At 50.1% G+C, this 18548-nt stretch overlaps 1 pseudogene; it reads left to right on the forward strand.

Annotated features, from left to right (window-relative positions):
• Positions 1–18548, forward strand: part of LOC135511506 (cilia- and flagella-associated protein 57-like) — a 40593-nt pseudogene that overhangs the window by 17803 nt on the left and 4242 nt on the right.

The following is an 18548-nucleotide window of genomic DNA, read 5'->3' on the forward strand; positions in this document are numbered from 1 at the left end:
CCTGAATAGATCAGTGGTTTGTTGGATGCCACCCAGCTATTTGCAATCCAAATGGTAGTGAAATAAACAAAACTTTCACTGACACACATATGTAGGATCTTCATTTGACCAGTATTGTCTCAGCAAAATAATCCTGCAGCAACAGGATTTGAACGTTTAGTCCATAATGTTGCTTGGTCGGTGGTTAGGCTGGTCAACATGAGGCTACATGAAAAGTGGAATACTGTGAATATAACTGTGTGTTAGTTTGGATTTTCAGTACATTTATGTAAATCACAAAGCTTATCTGCAATTTCTGGAAAATTCACTGGACAATTCTCAGTAAGAAAAGTGTGATCAAATTAAGATCTGTAATATCCACTTCAATAAATGAGCCCCTGATTGAGGCTGGCACATTAGCTTTAATGTTCTGCATGAATGACAACAGCACTTTACCTCTGCTGTAATTGTTTCTTGCCATCCCTTGATAATAGCCTTTCTATTCACATCAATCCCCCCCCCCGCTCTCTTTGTCAGATCCTGCGTGGCATACACCACCATCACCATGTCCCGGTCCGGACGCACACTCTTCACCGGGACCTCAATCGGGACCATCAGGGCCATCAAGTACCCCCTGTCTATCCAGAAGGACTGGATCGAGTATCAGGCCCACTCTTCACCGGGACCTCAATCGGGACCATCAGGGCCATCAAGTACCCCTGTCTATCCAGAAGGACTGGATCGAGTATCAGGCCCACTCTTCACCGGGACCTCAATCGGGACCATCAGGGCCATCAAGTACCCCCTGTCTATCCAGAAGGACTGGTTCGAGTATCAGGCCCACTCTTCACCGGGACCTCAATCGGGACCATCAGGGCCATCAAGTACCCCCTGTCTATCCAGAAGGACTGGTTAGAGTATCAGGCCCACTCTTCACCGGGACCTCAATCGGGACCATCAGGGCCATCAAGTACCCCCTGTCTATCCAGAAGGACTGGTTCGAGTATCAGGCCCACTCTTCACCGGGACCTCAATCGGGACCATCAGGGCCATCAAGTACCCCCTGTCTATCCAGAAGGACTGGTTCGAGTATCAGGCCCACTCTTCACCGGGACCTCAATCGGGACCATCAGGGCCATCAAGTACCCCCTGTCTATCCAGAAGGACTGGTTAGAGTATCAGGCCCACTCTTCACCGGGACCTCAATCGGGACCATCAGGGCCATCAAGTACCCCCTGTCTATCCAGAAGGACTGGATCGAGTATCAGGCCCACTCTTCACCGGGACCTCAATCGGGACCATCAGGGCCATCAAGTACCCCCTGTCTATCCAGAAGGACTGGTTCGAGTATCAGGCCCACTCTTCACCGGGACCTCAATCGGGACCATCAAGTACCCCCTGTCTATCCAGAAGGACTGGTTCGAGTATCAGGCCCACTCTTCACCGGGACCTCAATCGGGACCATCAGGGCCATCAAGTACCCCCTGTCTATCCAGAAGGACTGGTTAGAGTATCGGGCCCACTCTTCACCGGGACCTCAATCGGGACCATCAGGGCCATCAAGTACCCCCTGTCTATCCAGAAGGACTGGTTAGAGTATCAGACCCACTCTTCACCGGGACCTCAATCGGGACCATCAAGTACCCCCTGTCTATCCAGAAGGACTGGTTCGAGTATCAGGCCCACTCTTCACCGGGACCTCAATCGGGACCATCAGGGCCATCAAGTACCCCCTGTCTATCCAGAAGGACTGGTTAGAGTATCAGGCCCACTCTTCACCGGGACCTCAATCGGGACCATCAGGGCCATCAAGTACCCCCTGTCTATCCAGAAGGACTGGTTAGAGTATCAGGCCCACTCTTCACCGGGACCTCAATCGGGACCATCAGGGCCATCAAGTACCCCCTGTCTATCCAGAAGGACTGGTTCGAGTATCAGGCCCACTCTTCACCGGGACCTCAATCGGGACCATCAGGGCCATCAAGTACCCCCTGTCTATCCAGAAGGACTGGATCAAGTATCAGGCCCACTCTTCACCGGGACCTCAATCGGGACCATCAGGGCCATCAAGTACCCCCTGTCTATCCAGAAGGACTGGTTCGAGTATCAGGCCCACTCTTCACCGAGACCTCAATCGGGACCATCAGGGCCATCAAGTACCCCCTGTCTATCCAGAAGGACTGGTTAGAGTATCAGGCCCACTCTTCACCGGGACCTCAATCGGGACCATCAGGGCCATCAAGTACCCCCTGTCTATCCAGAAGGACTGGTTCGAGTATCAGGCCCACTCTTCACCGGGACCTCAATCGGGACCATCAGGGCCATCAAGTACCCCCTGTCTATCCAGAAGGACTGGATCGAGTATCAGGCCCACTCTTCACCGGGACCTCAATCGGGACCATCAGGGCCATCAAGTACCCCCTGTCTATCCAGAAGGACTGGTTCGAGTATCAGGCCCACTCTTCACCGAGACCTCAATCGGGACCATCAGGGCCATCAAGTACCCCCTGTCTATCCAGAAGGACTGGTTCGAGTATCAGGCCCACTCTTCACCTGTCACCAAAGTACGACAATGCAATGCCTCCACAAAGCAGGAAGATACTATGCATTGCAACGCAATACAACGCAGCAAAGTTTGAGCCATTGCAGTGTAATGGACCACACACAAATCAGTGCAAAGGCCATTGATTTGAGTGAATGTATCCTGAACAGAGGTGCGTAAACTGTGTCCTTTCTGTGTTCAGATGGTGATCACATTTGATGACCAGTACCTGCTGACGGTGTCTGAGGACTGCTGCCTGCTCATCTGGAAGATCATAGACAAGGAGGGCCGCGGCCTGAAGAGAGACAAGGACATCACCTACGCTGAGGAGATCCTCATCACCAAGTCAGACCTGGAGGACAAGGTACCGAGATGTAGGATCTTCATTTGAGCTAGTTGGCTATAGCAGGAAAATAATTTACAGGAAATGTGAGTTATTTTGTGGATATAATAAATGTACATTTTTGTAGGTAGGGGTTGATACATTTTTCATAGGGGAAAATCAAGTCTGAAATTTCAAAGTGGAAATGACTAATTTCAGAACCCTTTTAAACCTCAAATAAAAAATGTCCTTCGTTGCAGTTAAGTTTTCCTTCAACACCGTGATCAAATGAAGATCCTACATCTGTAGGACACCCATGGGAACTGTTGTAGCATTACACTGACTTGATACATGGGGTGGGGGTGGTTACCTTATTGTAGGTTGCACAGGAGGTTGGTGCACCTTAATTGGAGAGGATGGGCTCATGGTAATGACTGGAGCGGAATCAGTGGAACGGTATCAAACACATGGTTTCCATGGTTTCCAGGTGTTTGCTGCCATTCCATTTGCACCGTTTCCAGCCATCATTATGAGCCGTTCTCCCCTCAGTAGCCTCCTGTGGTAGGTTTGCAAGGGCCATGCAGTTGCTCATCCTGAAACCTGATTATTCACATTCTCCCTGTCCTTTCCTCTTTCCTCTCCTTATGCCTCCCTTTCTCTCTTCTCCCACTCTCTTCACTTAAGATACTCTCCTCTTCTTCTCTCTCTCTCTACCGTCTCTCTTTCTCTCCCTCCCCATCCCCCCTTTCCTCCATAACAGAACCAGGTTTTGCTGGAGCTGAAGATGCGTGTGGAGGAGCTGAAGATGGAGAATGAGTATCAGCTCTGTCTGAAGGACATGAACTACAACGAGGACATCAAAGAGATGTCGGCTAAGTTTGTCGAGCAGATAGAGTCGCTCAAGACCAGGAGACAGGTCAGACGAGGCTTCAAACATAATCAGTTACCCACCTTAATTAAGTTAACTAAAGAAAGTACAAGTACATATGATATAATTACCTGAGTGAATCAGAGCAATGAAGATACATTTAGATGGTAAATAGGCTCTGAGATAAACAGATTAAAACAGTAAATTATAAAAATTATTCATCTGATGAAATACTTATGTTTACCTTGTCCCAAATAACTCAAAGAACTCTATTTTTGGCTGGCGTTAAGGGCGGTGCTAGTGTCAAACGCACATTTTCCAGCCCTAACGCCAGGTTCGGGAATATTCCTGTCTTATATCAGCTCACTTGCTCTCTGATGGGAGGGTTATACATATTTGCGTGTCCTTAAAAACATGATCCAAAGTGTTAATTTCAGGCAGGTAGGGATAGTTAAGATCAACCAAAAGCTTGTTTCAGTGGTAACATAGTTGGTTATGGCATGAATATTGCCAGTGGAAACGCAGCCTATCCAGCCGTGATGCACACTGCCCATAATACGCATGGAACAACAGCAGCCTAACATGCAGGGATCGTCTGAGACTAGAACACCCGGACAGCTGATGAGACTGTGGGTTTGCACAACAGAAGAATTTCTGCACAAACTGTCAGAAACCGTCTCAGGGAAGCTCATCTGCGTGCTCGTCGTCCTCACCGAAGTCTTGACCTGACTGCAGTTCCGGCTCGTAACCAACTTCAATGGGCAAATGCTTACCTTCGATGGCCTCTGGAACGCTGGAAAGTGTGCTCTTCAACTGTACCGGGAAGATGGCAGACAGCATGTATGGCGTCTTGTGGGCGAGTGGTTTGCTGATATCAATGTTGTAAACAGAGTGCCCCATAGTGGCGGTGGGGGTTATGGTATTGGAAGGCATTAACTACAGACAACGAACACAATTGCATTTTATCACCTCATGTTTCAGCATGATAAAGCCCAACCCCATGTACACAATTCCTGGAAGCTGAACATCTCCCAGTTCATCCATGGCCTGCAGACTCACCAGACATGTCACCCATTGAGCATGTTTGGGATGCTCTGGATCGACGTGTAAAACAGCGTGTTCCAGTTCCCGCCAATAGCCAGCAACTTTGCACAGCCATTGGAGAGTAGTGGGACAACATTCAACAACCTGATCAATCAACAGCCTGATCAACTCTATGCGAAGGAGATGTGTTGCGTTTCATGAGACAAATGGTGGTCACACCAGATACGGACTGGTGTTCTGATCCACACTACTGTAAAGGAGTGCATAACTGGCTGCAGAGAAGTCAGGCGCAGGAGAGCAGAAATGAGTAGCAAACGGAGCCCTTTATTGAGGTGAACAAAACACGGCACTCAGAAAACTAAACACACACGGGTTACAATAACCCGGCGCAAACCAGCCTGGTGTACACATACATTTACACATAACAATTCCACACACAGACATGGGGGGGGAAACAGGGTTATATGCAAGACGAGTAATGAGGGAATGCAAACCAGGTGTGCGGGAAAACAAGACAAAACAAATGGAAAATGAAAGGTGGATCGACGATGGCTAGAAGACCGGTGACGTCGACCGCCGAACGCCGCCCGAACAAGGAGAGGGACCGCCCTTGGCGGAAGTCGTGACAACTATCTTTCCTTTACGGTATCTGTGACCAACAGATGCATATCTGTATTCCCAGTCATGTGATTAGGGTCTAATGAATTTCTTTCAATTGACTGATTTCCTTATATTCCTTACGTTTTATATTTTTGTTCAGTATGTACGCTGTAATACTTTTAACATGTTTTAACTTTTTGTTTAGCTCTCATAATGGTATGCACTGACTTACTTTGCCTTGTAAGAGCCACTGCTAGATCGATACATGGAAATGAAAATTGAAAGGGGCACTGGCTGGACTGGCTTAAGGTGAACAACTCAATGAGGATCATATGTAGATACATCCCTCTCGCTTCACCTCTTCATCTCTCCTGTCAGATCTTGAAGACGGAACAAGGCAAGATGGAGTCAGCCAATCGGATGGTTTGAGGTGATGGAGAAACAATCCAAAGAGCTGCAGGATCTGGGTGAGTTCTGTTCTATTCTGTTCTATTCTATTTTGATCGATTATATTCTGTTCTATTCCATTTTATTCTGTTTTATTCTATTCTCACTTCGTGTCCATCTATCGGAAAAGCTGTGTTGGATCCTGAGTCCTCCTCATATCCTCTCTGACTCTTGCTGCCCCCCCCCCCCCCAGAGTCAGCCAACAGTCAGAAGCTGATGCTGGAGTATGAGAAGTACCAGGAGCTGCAGCTCAAGTCTCAGCAGATGCAGCAGGACTACGAGGAACAGCTGCAGCGGATGGAAGAGAGCAAGGCTGCTGCCCTGGAGGATCTCACCCTCCACTATTAGGGGAAGCTGCATGAGAAGCTGCTGGTGTTGGAGCAGGTAGGAGATATAACGTCAAAGGGCTTGTTAGGGGCTGTTTTTAGGTGGGATTTTGGGCTTTATATAGAGAGTCCTTACAGCTAGGGTCCTGTTTTTTCCCCACGAAAACCTTCCTTTGTGTTAGGACCCTGAGTTTTCCCTGACAAGTTCTTTGTGTTAGGACCCTGAGTTTTTCCCTGACCAGTTCTTTGTGTTAGGACCCTGAGTTTTCCCTGGTCAGGGCATGTGGTCAGGAACAACTCCTGGCCTCCCTCCCTTCACACTCCCATTCCTCCCTTCTCCCCCCTTCCTTCTCTCTCTCCCTCTCTTCACATTCCCCTCCCTCCCTTCCTTAATTCCCTCCCTCCCCTCTCACCCTCTCTCCCTTCACACTCACCCCCCTTCCTTACCTGCCTCTATCCTCTCTTTCCCTCTCTCTCTCCTCAACTCCCGCTCTTCTCTCCTCCCTATCCTCTCCTCTCCCCTCTCTCCTCTATCCCCTATCCTCCTCTCCTCTCTCCTCTCTATCCTCTCTCCTCCCTATCCTCTTGCCTCCCTATCCTCCCCTCTCCCCTCTCTCCTCTATCCTCCTCCCCTCTCTCCTCTCCCCTCTCCCCTCTCTCCTCTATGCTCCTCCGCTCTCTCCTCTCTCCTCCCTATCCTCTTGCCTCCCTATCCTCTCCCCTCTCCTCTCCTCTCTCCTCCTCTCTTCTCTCCTCCCTATCCTCTTGCCTCCCTATCCTCTCCCCTCTCCTCTCCTCCTCCCCTCCCTCTCCTCCCCTCTCCTCCCCTCTCCTCTCCCTGCCTCCCTGCTGTGACACTGATTGGAAGTGAAGGGACACATTAATCTGGGAGTGGCAGGTGCTCCGTGGAGGACGTCCGCAGAATCTTTAAGGAAATGTGACGTCAACTCCCATCACCGCTAAAGGAGATGTGAGACGCGGGGCAACGCAGGGGCAACGCAGGGGCAACGCAGGGGCAACGCAGGGACAACTCAGGGACAACTCAGGGGCAACGCAGTGGCAACGCAGGGGCAACGCAGGGGCAAGGCAGGGACAACGCAGGGGCAAGGCATGGGCAAGGCAGGGGCAATGCAGGGACAACTCAGGGACAACTCAGGGGCAACGCAGTGGCAACGCAGGGGCAAGGCAGGGGCAAGGCAGGGACAACGCAGGGGCAAGGCATGGGCAACGCAGGGACAACTCAGGGACCACGCAGGGGCAAGGCAGGGACAACGCAGGGGCAACGCAGGGACAACGCAGGGACAACGCATGGGCAAGGCAGGGGCAACGCAGGGGCAACGCAGGGGCAACGCAGGGGCAACGCAGGGGCAACGCAGGGACAACGCAGGGCCTGCTTAATCCCTTTATTATTTCACTCTGAATGGAACAGGGAATTCATTTTAGAGAGAGAGACAGAATATGGGGACAAAATTGATGTGAATAGAAAGGCTACTATCAAGGGATGGCAAGAAACGATTACAGCAGAGGTAAAGTGTTGTTGTCATTCATGCATAACATTAAAGTTATTGTGCCAGCCTCATCCAGGAGTGTACATGTAATGTTTAAGCACAACCAAATAACACCCAGGGACTCATTTATTGAAGTGGATATTACAGATGCATAATCTTAATTTGATCACTATTTTGTTGCTGAAAATATTAGAAGGATTTCCCAGGAAATGCAGATGAGCTTTGTGATTGATATAAATTCACTGAAAACCTGCACTAACACAGTTATTCCACTTTCCATGTAGCATCATTTTGACCTGCTAATAGCCTAACCACCGATCAAGCAACATTATGGACTAAACATTGCTGCAGGATTATTTTGCTGAGACAATACTGGTCAAATTAACAAAACCGCAGATCTATTCAGGACTGTCAAAAATTCCTCAAAATGTAGACGTTTATGATTGATAGAGTTTCTTTCGAAGCTCCAGCATCTGACAATAACTCAAGGGGTCTTTATCGTCTCTCCTGACTGGTTTCACAGACTGTCAGAAAGATGACCGTCACTCAGGATGAGGAGAACGAACAGCAGAGTGTGAATTTAATGGGCTCTCTTCTCTGCTCTGGTCATTATGACAGAGATGAGGAAAGTCTATTTACACTGAACATAAATATAAACGTAACATGTGAAGTGTTGGTCCCATGTTTCATGTGCTGAAACAGAAGATGAGGCGGTGAATGGCATGCGGAGTAGCTCTTTAGCTTGGTCTTTACTGGGATAATTGAGGATGTGGTTTACTACAGGTGCATAAGCAAACACCCAACAATGGGATTATCCATCTTCTTCACAGATGCCGTGCTAGGATGACCTCTGTCCTCTGACCTCTGTCTGTGTTGAGGTAGAGCTCCCGTTCATGCCCTCTTTATCTCTCTATATCTCTCCTTCTGTCTCTTGCCATCTCTCTTTTTGTTATCTTTCTTATCCCCACTATCCTTTCACCTCTCCCTCATCCCCCTCTCCTTCCTCCCCTCTCCCTCACCCCCCTCTCCCTCATCCCCCTCTTCTCCTCCCCTCTCCTTCCTCCCCTCTCCCTCATCCCCTTCTTCTCCTCCCCTCTCTTTCTGTATCCCTTCTCCTCCCCCTCTCCCTCCTTCTTTCTGTATCTCTTCTCCTCCCCCTCTCCATCTCTTCTCCTCTCCCTCCTTCTTTCTGTATCTCTTCTCCTCCCCTCTCCCTCCTTCTTTCTGTATCTCTTCTCCTCCCCCTCTCCATCTCTTCTCCTCTCCCTCCTTCTTTCTGTATCTCTTCTCCTCCCCCTCTCCCTCCTTCTTTCTGTATCTCTTCTCCCCCTCTCCCTCCTTCTTTCTGTATCTCTTCTCCTCCCCCTCTCCCTCCTTCTTTCTGTATCTCTTCTCCCCCTCTCCCTCCTTCTTTCTGTATCTCTTCTCCTCCCCCTCTCCATCTCTTCTCCCCCTCTCCCTCCTTCTTTCTGTATCTCTTCTCCTCCCCCTCTCCCTCCTTCTTTCTGTATCTCTTCTCCTCCCCCTCTCCCTCCTTCTTTCTGTATCTCTTCTCCCCCTCTCCCTCCTTCTTCTTTCTGTATCTCTTCTCCTCCCCCTCTCCCTCCTTCTTTCTGTATCTCTTCTCCTCCCCCTCTCCCTCCTTCTTTCTGTATCTCTTCTCCTCCCCTTCTCCCTCCTTCTTTCTGTATCTCTTCTCCCCCTCTCCCTCCTTCTTTCTGTATCTCTTCTCCTCCCCCTCTCCCTCCTTCTTTCTGTATCTCTTCTCCTCCCCCTCTCCCTTCTTCTTTCTGTATCTCTTCTCCTCCCCCTCTCCCTCCTTCTTTCTGTATCTCTTCTCCTCCCCCTCTCCCTCCTTCTTTCTGTATCTCTTCTCCCCCTCTCCCTCCTTCTTTCTGTATCTCTTCTCCTCCCCCTCTCCCTCCTTCTTTCTGTATCTCTTCTCCTCCCCCTCTCCCTCCTTCTTTCTGTATCTCTTCTCCTCCCCCTCTCCCTCCTTCTTTCTGTATCTCTTCTCCTCCCCCTCTCCCTCCTTCTTTCTGTATCTCTTCTCCTCCCCCTCTCCCTCCTTCTTTCTGTATCTCTTCTCCTCCCCCTCTCCCTCCTTCTTTCTGTATCTCTTCTCCTCCCCTCTCCCTCCTTCTTTCTGTATCTCTTCTCCCCCTCTCCCTCCTTCTTTCTGTATCTCTTCTCCTCCCCTCCCCCGCCTCCCCCTCTCCATCTCTTCTCCCCCTCTCCCTCCTTCTTTCTGTATCTCTTCTCCCCCTCTCCCTCCTTCTTTCTGTATCTCTTCTCCTCCCCTCCCCCTCCTCCCCCTCTCCATCTCTTCTCCCCCTCTCCCTCCTTCTTTCTGTATCTCTTCTCCTCCCCTCTCCATCTCTTCTCCCTCCTTCTTTCTGTATCTCTTCTCCTCCCCTCTCCCTCCTCCCCCTCCTTCTTTCTGTATCTCTTCTCCTCCCCTCTCCCTCCTCCCCCTCTCCATCTCTTCTCCCCCTCTCTCTCCTTCTTTCTCCATCTCTTCTCCCCCTCTCCCTCCTTCTTTCTGTATCTCTCCAACTTTAAACTCTGTCTTGACTTATTTCCCATCCCTCCCTCTGTAGTGTCAGGAGGAGTCTCGTATCAAGGGGAGGGAGCTTGAGGAGAGCAGGAAGCAGATGGAGGAGGATGGAGACAGGGAGATCCAGGACATCAGGATCCGCTATGAGAGGTGGTTGAAGGACGAGAGGGAGACCAACATGCGCATGAAGGGAGACACCGGCATCATGAAGAGGAAGGTAGAGACATCATCTTCTCACCCCCACACCTCCCTCCACCATCACAAGCTCTCAAAAGTTTCCTTGATTCCTTTTGTCCTCTCCCTGCCTTCTTCTCAGAACATAAGAGGGATACGAGGAGAGCATTGGAGGAGAAGATCAGAGGTTCCTTTCAGATCTTTTCCAATGCTCTCCTCGTTTTCCTCAGACATTTTGATATGGAAGTGTGAAGAGGATAGAGGGAGAGGACGGGGGAGGACAGGGGAGAGGACGGGGGGAGGACAGGGGAGAGGACGGGAGGGAGAGGGAGGGAGAGGACAGGGGAGAGGACAGGGGAGAGGACGGGAGGGAGAGGACAGGGGAGAGGACGGGAGGGAGAGGACGGGAGGGAGAGGACGGGGGGAGGACGGGAGGGAGAGGACGGGAGGGAGAGGATGGGGGAGGACAGGAGGGAGAGGACGGGGGAGAGGGACAGGGGGAGAGGAGAGGACTGGTAGAAGAGGACAGAGGAGAGGATGCAAGATTCCCCGCTAGTCTCCCTCCAACTCCCATCCTTCACACACTCCCTCCCCAACCCTCTCCCACCTAGACCCTGCCTGCTTGCCCTCTCACCACAGTGGTACATCATAATTACAGCCAATCAGACGCAGCATACGGCCTGCTGATGGCGAGCAGGGCCTGTCCATGTCAGATCCTGTGTGTAGATTCTGCAGTCCTATGGCCCCATTCTGTCTGTCTGCTGTCTTTTCTTGCCTTTCTCCCTAGATCAGGTTAGGCTGTTTTTACTATCCAATATGGTACTGCATGTGGAGGCTTTATTATTGGTTATGGGAAGCTATAAAGAATATGACCATTGTGTAAGTCCCAGTGAGTTATTACAGAGGTGACTGATGACCCTGTCCTCCTCTCCCTGTGTCACGTCTACCCCCTGTCCTCCTCTCCCTGCCACGTCTACCCCCTGTCCTCCTCTCCCTGCCACGTCTACCCCCTGTCCTCCTCTCCCTGCAACGTCTACCCCCTGTCCTCCTCTCCCTGCCACGTCTACCCCCTGTCCTCCTCTCCCTGCCACGTCTACCCCCTGTCCTCCTCTCCCTGCCACGTCTACCCCCTGTCCTCCTCTCCCTGCCACGTCTACCCCCTGTCCTCCTCTCCCTGCCACGTCTACCCCCTGTCCTCCTCTCCCTGCCACGTCTACCCCCTGTCCTCCTCTCCCTGCCACGTCTACCCCCTGTCCTCCTCTCCCTGCCACGTCTACCCCCTGTCCTCCTCTCCCTGCCACGTCTACCCCCTGTCCTCCTCTCCCTGTGTCACGTCTACCCCCTGTCCTCCTCTCCCTGCCACGTCTACCCCCTGTCCTCCTCTCCCTGCCACGTCTACCCCCTGTCCTCCTCTCCCTGCCACGTCTACCCCCTGTCCTCCTCTCCCTGCCACGTCTACCCCCTGTCCTCCTCTCCCTGCCACGTCTACCCCCTGTCCTCCTCTCCCTGCCACGTCTACCCCCTGTCCTCCTCTCCCTGCCACGTCTACCCCCTGTCCTCCTCTCCCTGTCACGTCTACCCCCTGTCCTCCTCTCCCTGCCACGTCTACCACCTGTTCTCCTCTCCCTGCCACGTCTACCCCCTGTCCTCCTCTCCCTGCCACGTCTACCCCCTGTCCTCCTCTCCCTGTCACGTCTACCCCCTGTCCTCCTCTCCCTGCTACGTCTACCACCTGTCCTCCTCTCCCTGCCACGTCTACCCCCTGTCCTCCTCTCCCTGTCACGTCTACCCCCTGTCCTCCTCTCCCTGTCACGTCTACCCCCTGTCCTCCTCTCCCTGACACGTCTACCACCTGTCCTCCTCTCCCTGCCACGTCTACCCCCTGTCCTCCTCTCCCTGCCACGTCTACCACCTGTCCTCCTCTCCCTGCCACGTCTACCCCCTGTCCTCCTCTCCCTGCCACGTCTACCCCCTGTCCTCCTCTCCCTGCCCCGTCTACCCCCTGTCCTCCTCTCCCTGCCACGTCTACCACCTGTCCTCCTCTCCCTGCCACGTCTACCCCCTGTCCTCCTCTCCCTGCCACGTCTACCCCCTGTCCTCCTCTCCCTGCCACGTCTACCACCTGTCCTCCTCTCCCTGCCACGTCTACCACCTGTCCTCCTCTCCCTGCCACGTCTACCCCCTGTCCTCCCCTCCCTGCCACGTCTACCCCCTGTCCTCCTCTCCCTGCCACGTCTACCCCCTGTCCTCCCCTCCCTGCCACGTCTACCCCCTGTCCTCCCCTCCCTGCCACGTCTACCCCCTGTCCTCCCCTCCCTGCCACGTCTACCCCCTGTCCTCCTCTCCCTGCCACGTCTACCCCCTGTCCTCCCCTCCCTGCCACGTCTACCCCCTGTCCTCCTCTCCCTGCCACGTCTACCCCCTGTCCTCCTCTCCCTGCCACGTCTACCCCCTGTCCTCCTCTCCCTGCCACGTCTACCCCGTCCTCCTCTCCCTGCCACGTCTACCCCCTGTCCTCCTCTCCCTGCCACGTCTACCCCCTGTCCTCCTCTCCCTGCCACGTCTACCCCCTGTCCTCCTCTCCCTGCCACGTCTACCCCCTGTCCTCCTCTCCCTGCCACGTCTACCCCCTGTCCTCCTCTCCCTGCCACGTCTACCCCCTGTCCTCCCCTCCCTCCCTCACACACACACCCACGCACACACACTGCAGTTCAGCAGCCTGCAGAAGAATATAGATGACAGGAGCATGGAGAAAGAGAAGATGAAGACAGAGCAACAGAAGCTACTGACACATCAGAAGTGTCTGGAGAGAGACATCCTGGCCCTGAAGAAAGAGATCCAGGAGAGGGATGACACCATCCAGGATAAGGTGAGAGTGCTGCTGCTGGGCTGAGGGGTACAGACAGGTGCCATGGCATGGAGAGGGTTAGGTTTGTTCCAAAAGGAGCCAGGCAGGAATGATAGGTTTGCCTCCAAGGTAGGCATAAACATGGACGGTGACTTGACTGGATGCCATTGAAACTGTTGAAACACTAAGGAAGGAAAAGAGTCAGTTTTATCGATGGACCTCTACTGTTTATGATTGTAGTTGACTTTGTTCAAATGTTCTTCTCTCATAATCGAACACAATCAACTTATGCGCTATTATATATTGTCCATAAAAGTTGTTCTCCCCCATACATGTATTATCAGTCCCATGCATCACACCAGACAAGGTGACTTTGAGACTGTGAGACTCCTCCCCTTCTCACAGCACTGAACCAGAGTGTGAAGGTCCAATAATGAATAATCCCACTGCATCAGCATGTGGTGGAGCAGGCCACCGTTTCAGGCACTGACTCAGACACCGGCTCTGCGAACACAAACTCACGTACGCATACCACCCTGCATCCCACTGCTGACTCGCCTCTGAAGCTCATCAGGGTTGGTCCTGGATGAGAGACCAGATGCTGCTGGAAGTGGTGTTGGAGGGCCAGTAGGAGGCACTCTTTCCTCTGGTCTCAACATGTTTTTTATCTCACAAGCCCTGGTCAGTGATTGGGGACATTGCCCTGTTGCCAGGTGCCGTCTTTTGGGTGACACGTTAAACGCATGTCCTGACTCTCTGTGGTCACTAAAGATCCCATGGCAAAAAAGTCCACTCTTTAGAGTAGCGGTGTTAACCCCGGTGTCCTGGGAAAAATGTCCACTCTTTAGAGTAGCGGTGTTAACCCCGGTGTCCTGGGAAAAATGTCCACTCTTTAGAGTAGCGGTGTTAACCCCGGTGTCCTGGGAAAAATGTCCACTCTTTAGAGTAGCGGTGTTAACCCCGGTGTCCTGGGAAAAATGTCCACTCTTTAGAGTAGCGGAGTTAACCCCGGTGTCCTGGGAAAAATGTCCACTCTTTAGAGTAGCGGTGTTAACCCCGGTGTCCTGGGAAAAATGTCCACTCTTTAGAGTAGCGGTGTTAACCCCGGTGTCCTGGGAAAAATGTCCACTCTTTAGAGTAGCGGTGTTAACCCCGGTGTCCTGGTAAAAATGTCCACTCTTTAGAGTAGGGGTGTTAACCCCGGTGTCCTGGTAAAAATGTCCACTCTTTAGAGTAGCGGTGTTAACCCCGGTGTCCTGGGAAAAATGTCCAATCTTTAGAGTAGGGGTGTTAACCCCGGTGTCCTGGTAAAAATGTCCACTCTTTAGAGTAGCGGTGTTAACCCCGGTGTCCTGGTAAAAATGTCCAATCTGGCCTCAAACCATCATGGCCACTTAATCATCCAGCTTCCAAGTGGCTCATTCCTCCCCCCTTCTTTTCCCTGTAAATATTCCCCAGGTCGTTCCTGTAAATGAGAATGTGTTCTCAGTCAACTTACCTGGTAAAATAAGGGTAAAATATATGTTTTTAAATAAACTATCCCCCTCTCTTTTTTCGCATAAGGTTACATGTTGACATGTTGTGTCCCTGCGTAAACAAAGCATGAACAAAGAATGGGGCTGTTAGCGTAATTGATTTGCGATGTTATATCCCTCCAAAGAGCATGTCCATATTTTAACATCAGTGTTCTGAGGGAGGAGACAACCATTTTCATCCTCTTTTAACTCTGTCTCTTATGTGCGGTCCAAACACTGAAGACACACCCTAAGAGCACTTATGCCCTTGGGGGAATCCCTGTCGCCATCTTGGGGGGCGGTCCAAACACTGAAGACACACCCTCATCCACTTATGCCCTTGGGGGAATCCCTGTCGCCATCTTGGGGGCGGTCCAAACACTGAAGACACACCCTCATCCACTTATGCCCTTGGGGGAATCCCTGTCGCCATCTTGGGGGGCGGTCCAAACACTGAAGACACACCCTCATCCACTTATGCCCTTGGCGGAATCCCTGTCGCCATCTTGGGGGGCGGTCCAAACACTGAAGACACACCCTCATCCACTTATGCCCTTGGCGGAATCCCTGTCGCCATCTTGGGGGGCGGTCCAAACACTGAAGACACACCCTTATCCACTTATGCCCTTGGCGGAATCCCTGTCGCCATCTTGGGGGGCGGTCCAAACACTGAAGACACACCCTCATCCACTTATGCCCTTGGCGGAATCCCTGTCGCCATCTTGGGGGGCGGTCCAAATGATTAGCCAAGCAAGGGAAGTTTGCGAAGTAAGCCCCTCAGCCCTCGTGTTTGTCGGCTTTGCGAGTGTACAATTATGTTCACTCCGAGGCCTGAAACTCCCCATAATTCAGATCGCGACGATTGTACATCCACTAAGAAAAGTCAGTGAAAACTTAAAACAACATTAATGGAGAAGTCAACATACAAGTGTAAGTAAAAACAAATGCAAATAAGTTAGACATTGTGCTACTAATGCACATGATGGCACAAACACGTCTTATAAAAAGTAAATATGTTTTTGTTTGGTCATTTTTTGGAAATTGTAGAAATAAAACATTTTCCTTCTTCAGAAGTTCCAGCTAGGCAGGCTAATGTTAGTTACATAATTCATTTGCTAGCTATCATACAGTAGGCGTATATGAATAATGATATATTTAATAGAAGTAGACATACATTCATAATTGACTAACGCATATAAAGCAACCACTACTGGTGGCTGAAAACACAATCATGGCGGGATGAACGATTGACCAATTTCTGGGGAAGGTGTCGCACTGCTTTACTTTATCTTGGCCAGGTCGCAGTTGTAAATGAGAACTTGTTCTCAACTGGCCTACCTGGTTAAACAAAGGTGAAATAAATACAATTAAATAAAGTGTTTGGGCCACAGCCTTAGTGTGCAGAGGGACACTTGGGGAACTATTCAATCCGGATCGTGGAAACTCAGCGCTACAGCGTTATTGAACTTTAAAGGCAATGTTCCCACGTCAGCAGAGACTGCTTCATGGTAAAAGCTGCAGATGTCGTCTCAATGGGAAATGACCTTTACATTTCTACCGTGCTCTCTCTACCTCTTCAGTGACACAGACTGAATAGAGACAATAATTGATAACTGTCTTTAATGTGTAAATGTCACAGATGCTATGAAAAGATTACACCCCCCCCCCCCCTTCCTCTACACTCACACACACCACCTGCCCTCAAGATGAAACGCTTTCAAATAGCTTAATTGGACAGAGAGTAAATTGTAACAAAATGGCCCCGCATTAAAAGAGGAGGCCCCAGTTCAGTTCAAACACAGATCCATCCTCCTATCCTTTCTCTTCATGAATAAAGATTCACACTCAGCAGAGTAGCCGTGGCAACTGTTGTTCTAACGCTCGTCGTCACTAACGATGATACATTTGAACATTAAAGATGCCTCCCAGAAGTTAAGCTTGAACATTAGATTTGGTTCACTAACTAGCTTGTATTGTTGAACTATGGAAGTGACATTTTATATTCAATTTCATGGGATATTAATTTTGGAAGAGGATTATGAATGTAATTGAACTGGACAAATAACTCAAGCCAAAGACTATAAAGAGGATGGGTTGATTTCATGGCTTATTTAAACACCCTAACAAACCTGTTACATGGCAACATTGCATCATGCCATGTTATATTCTATGAGTTATTATGTAACAGTATAACTTTAGACCGTCCCTTTGCCCATACCCGGGCGCGAACCAGGGACCCTCTGCACACATCAACAACAGTCACCCTTGAAGCATCGTTACCCATCGCTCCACAAAAGCCACGGCCCTTGCAGAGCAAGGGGAACCACTACTTCAAGGTCTCAGAGCAAGTGACGTCACCGATTGAAACGCTATTTAGTGCGCACACTCTGCTATCGAAGCTAGCTGTTTCACATCCGTTACAATTACATGGCAGTTAAATGATTGTCTCGTCAGTTAGTGTGAAGTGGGGCAAAGCTGCCTGCCATCCTCTACACCAGGCGGTGTCAGGAAGGCCCTAAAAAGTGTGAAAGACTCCAGCCACCCCAGTCATAGACTGTTCTCTCTGCTACCGCACGGCAAGCGGTACCGGAGCGCCAAGTCTAGGTCCAAGAGGCTTCTAAACAGTTCCTAGCCCCAAGCCATAAGACTCCTGAACACCTAATCAAATGGCTACCCGGACTATTTGCACCCCCCCCCCCCTTTACACCGCTGCTACTCTCTGTTGTTATCATCTATGCATAGTCACTTTAATAACTCTACTTACATGTACATATTACCTCAATTACCTCAACTAACCGCACATTGACTCTGTACCTTTACCCTGTATATTGTCTCACTATTGTTATTTTACTGCTGCTCTTTAATTACTTGTTACTTTTATTTCTTATTCTTATCCATATTTTTTTCATCTGCATTGTTGGTTAGGGGCTCTAAGTAAGCATTTCACTGTAAGGTGTTGTATTCGGAGTATGTGACTAAAAAAATTTGATTTGATTTTTTGATCTGAGGCCTGTTTGTTTTGTCTTGCCAACTCCTATGGTTGTTGCGTGACAAAGACCACATGAGTTGGCAAGACAGCACAACATATCTGTGATCAGCAGGCTAGGGTCTTGTCCCTGATCCTTTGTAAGAGAAACACATCCATGATCTGATCTGAGGCCTGTTTGTCTTGCCTTGTCCTTTATCCCTGTGTAGGAGAAATGCATATATGACCTGAAAAAGAAGAACCAGGAGCTGGGGAAATTTAAGTTTGTTCTGGACTACAAGATCAAAGAACTGAAGAAACAGATTGAGCCCAGAGAGAACGACATCAAGGAGATGAAAGAGCAGACCCATGAGGTATAACTTCCTCCTCCTGTATCAGTTCTTTAACTGGTTTTAACTGTCATTGTTGAATTCGTTAACCATTGCTGAAATGTCTCTTGAGTAGTTACAGTTGAAGTCGGAGGTTTACATACACTTAGGTTGGAGTCATTAAAACTTGTTTTTCAACCACTCCACAAATTTCTTGTTAACAAACTATAGTTTTGGCAAGTCGGTTAGGACATCTACTTTGTGCATGACACAAGTCATTTTTCCAACAATTGTTTACAGACAGATTATTTCACTTATAATTCACTGTATCACAATTCCAGTGGGACAGAAGTTTACATACACTAAGTTGACTGTGTCTTTAAACAGCTTGGAAAATTCCCAAAAATTATGTCATGGCTTTAAAAGCTTCTGATAGGCTAATTGACATTATTTGGGTCAGTTGGAGGTGTACCTGTGAATGTGTTGTCAAGCCCTGACCTTAGAGAATAAGGATCTCTATGTTTG

Source organism: Oncorhynchus masou, chromosome 24 (genome assembly GCF_036934945.1).
Source record: "Oncorhynchus masou masou isolate Uvic2021 chromosome 24, UVic_Omas_1.1, whole genome shotgun sequence".
NCBI lineage: Eukaryota > Metazoa > Chordata > Actinopteri > Salmoniformes > Salmonidae > Oncorhynchus > Oncorhynchus masou.